Source organism: Tupaia chinensis, unplaced genomic scaffold, assembly GCF_000334495.1.
Source record: "Tupaia chinensis unplaced genomic scaffold, TupChi_1.0 Scaffold143769_1, whole genome shotgun sequence".
Lineage (NCBI taxonomy): Eukaryota > Metazoa > Chordata > Mammalia > Scandentia > Tupaiidae > Tupaia > Tupaia belangeri.
Genome location: NW_006203618.1, coordinates 634,094 through 638,040, shown reverse-complemented (window position 1 = coordinate 638,040; position 3,947 = coordinate 634,094).

Sequence of the window (3,947 nt, the reverse complement as noted above, 5' to 3'; positions counted from 1 at the left end):
TTTAAGCCACCAGGTCTGGGACTGGAACTGCGGTCGATTACATGGGAGTCCAGTGACATAGCCATTATGCTAACTGCTGGTCCCACCAATGCTCTTCTTACATCTTTTGTTTCAATTGACACCTTCTGAAGTGACAGTACAGTTCCTGGAGTTGTTGTGAAATTTCTGGAGGATAATCTGTGCTTAGCACAATTTCTGAAAAGTGAGTTAGCATTCAGTGAACGTTTATTTTTATAATTGTTTCTGCCATTTCTATTGTTGCTATGAGTAATGCCCAATGTAGACATTATATCCTTTTTATAGACAGAGAAAATCAGTTATTCCTTCTGCTAAGGGACTTGCTGAGGGCTGTACAATTTTTTTTATTTCTTCAAATTATATTTTGTTTATTACTTTTGTCTCATTGGAAAGGTGCCAGCCCATTGAAGTCCAACAGTTGAAAGATATATAAAGGAAAATAACATGATTGACTCCATGTCAGATCCATTCTTTTTCCTGTTTAAGGAGAGTGAAAAGCATGGGACACATATATGAGGGGACTTCAAAAGTTTGTAGAAAATTGAATTATATATGAGTTTATTCCATGACTTAGTTACCCCACAAAGATATACATTGAATATATGCAAATCAGAAATCATTTTAAAAAGAAAGAATGTTTGAGTTTATTTTGGTGCAAAAGTTTTCAAAATCCATGCAGTGTTTTCATAATGCCATTTTTCATGAATGTTCTGAAGACTTCTTATATTTGCACACCACTTCTTATGATCACTTTCTTAGAGATTAATAGGATATACATAATAAAGTGTTTTGGTCAGTGTAAAGAAAAAAAATCTTTGATGATATGCACTGTATTCACACTGGTAAAAATCATGTTGTACACTGTAAAGATATACGGTGATTAAATGGAGTGTGAACATTCCAAATCAACAGTAGGATCCTTTGGGTTTAAATGTTAATCATCTAATTACCAATCCAGGTTGTCAGCATTTGAGTGTGTGTATTGATTTGTAGCATATACCAAATATGTCCAACATTATTTAAGAATGTATTCATTTTTCTGCTGTTCCTTATCAATTTATAAGTCATTATCTCATTTTTTTATTTTACTATTTTATTGGTTATAAGTTTTTTTCTTCCATGAGTGAGAGAGACCCACAGAGAGAGAGCTGGACAGGCACCCCAACAGAGTACTTATACTGCCATCCACTCCCAGTTTTTGCCATCCCCAGATCATAGGCACACACATGCCCAGTGTGTTCAGGGTGGTCTCTAGAAGTCAACCCACAACCTTCCCATGTGGGTTATGTTCACAGAGCATGATGTTACATTTATATCACTGTCTACTCTCATATCTCATTTAGTTAGTGTATTTTTGTATTTTAGTTACTAGTATGGAGTATATCCCTTTACTGCTCTTTGGTTTTTGAGATTTCTTTTGTATATTCTGGTATTTGTGTGTGTGTGTGTGTGTGTGTGTGTGTGTGTCTGTGTGTGTATTCTGATGTACATAATTTTCTTACAGCTTAACTCTAGCCTCAGTTCATTAAATATTTATAAACATAAATATTTCAAAAACAGCACATGAGAAGGTTTTTTTTACTTAACTACTTTAATATTAAAACTAAATTTGAGAAAAAATATAGCTTATCGACATTGCAGTTATATGTACATGTATCTTTTTTATTCATGTCACTTGGATTAGGCTCACGTCTGAAAGTTTTCTACGTTTTTCAAAGAGGTCCTAGACAATTTCTTTGAGTTTTTTTGCCATGGGGCACAAGAAACGAAGAGAAACAGTGAGGTGAGAAAGTGAGAAATCACCCCCGGATGGCATGGTCATGCCGCAATCCCTTGCATCTGCATGAGTTTCAGTCCATCATGTCCTGAACTTGAAGTGCAGTCGTCCATGTGGGAGTCCAGTACCTTAACCACTATGTACCTGATGGCCCCAGTCCTAAACAATTTTTACTAAGATCATTTCTAAGCTGTCTTAGCAGCACAGCAGTAATCACTGCTCCAGTGGAGGAGCTATATGGGAGATCACAGTTCAGGATCCTTGGTCAATCTGTATACACTGAGTATTTGCAACTATGATCCTGGCTGTTTGGGAAGGCTGAGAGGGATCGTGGCATGAGAGTGCTCGAGGGTGTTTGGCTTTCTCTCTCTCTCTCTCTGTATTTTGCTTTCATGAAAGAAAGAAACTTTTGAAAAAAGGTAATTTTTAGATAAATTTATTTGTTTATTCATTTTTGAGTGGGTACTAAATTTAACACCTCTTTTTATATCTACATTTCTTAATTTTATTTTTGATTTTTGTTAGAGGGCATGTGCACTCACAAGAGAGAGAGACAGACGGGGGGGGGGAATAGAGAAAACACCTTCTCCATGGAGGACAGCCATACAGAAATTCCTTCTCCTTCATTTCTTTCTCATTTTCAAGATTTTGGGCATGCACACATTCCCACATATTCCCCTGGGGTATTTTTCAAGATACCAGATCCAAGACTCTAACTGTACAGTTGGCCATGTGGGATTCAGTTGCCATAGCCACCACACTATCAACTGGCTATAAATGCTTTTATTTTGACATACAAATTTTAATCTCATACGTATGCAGAAATGACTTTGCATAAAACAATCCATTCAAAATTATTTCTAATGAATAATGTTCAAAATTATATGCTACTTCAAAGGCTCTCTTTTTCATTCTTTGCTATACAAGTTAAGCATCAAAATGCCAAATACCTTTTAAAATGAATTATGGCTCATATATGCTGAAGTTATCTATTTTTCTGTTTCTTTTTGTTGTTGTTCAAATCATTAAACTATCTTTTCATTTCTTATTATATTTTAGTTGACTTTTCTTGGTTTCTGTATAGTAAAAAATTCCAGTGATCAGAAGACAACCACAGTGGCAAAGTATTGGCTCTTCTTTAAAAAATACATGCAACATAGCACCATATGCACTCAGCTTTATTTTACAGTTTCGTTTCTCACCTGATGCTAATAAGCAGCGTGCCTGTGAGTCCATGGAATTGAGTTTTGTGTTTTAGCATATTCACCAATAGTATATATACTTGGGTGCACTGGACGATGTAGGACTTCAATAATTTTTTTTTCTTAAATATCAGGTTGCCTTAACACCCTTTCATCTCAATTGTTCCAGGAATAACTCAATTCTGAAGCCAATATAAATTGTTTTAGTGAACATAGCTGCATAATATCATTAATCTCTAGGACAGCAAATATTCACAATTCCTCTTCGTTTTTAGAGATGCTCTTGAATTTCTCTTCTAATCAGTCATTTTACAAATGCAGTCTTTCATCATCACCTCTCAAATCACCCTACAATGCTCACTGAAATTAAATTTCATTACTATCAGAATTTAAATCTATTGTAAGAATTTATTTAACATTTGGTCGAATGTAAGTATTCCCATCCAGGATCAGATTATTTGTTGCCAACCTTTTATTCAAGCTGGTTTTTTATATGTAGGCCCTTTTTAAACTTTGGTAACGTTTATGTGGAGGTACTGTATATTTTTTTCCTGTTCGTTGAACACTCACAATGAAGTTGCTATTTTTGTCTATGTTGTTATTGCCATTGACTTGGTAATCCCCGCTTCATTGTGCCATTTCCAGAATTCCCTGGCTATGCTTGCTCATATTATCTGTTTTTCTAAGTTATTATTTAGTTTTAGAGGTTATTGTCTTTGGGTGCATGCGCTTGCAAGAGAGAGAGACAGAGACAGTGAGAGGGAAAGTGAGAAACTATCCCCCGAGGGCAGAACCACGCCACAATCCCTTCTCCTCCCAGGATCTTGGGAACACATGCACATGTACCTGGTGTGAGGAGAATGGAGGAGAAGGGATTATGGCATGACCATCCCCCCTGGGGGATGATTTCTCGCTTTCTATCTCTCTGTCTCTCTCTGTCTTTCTGGCAA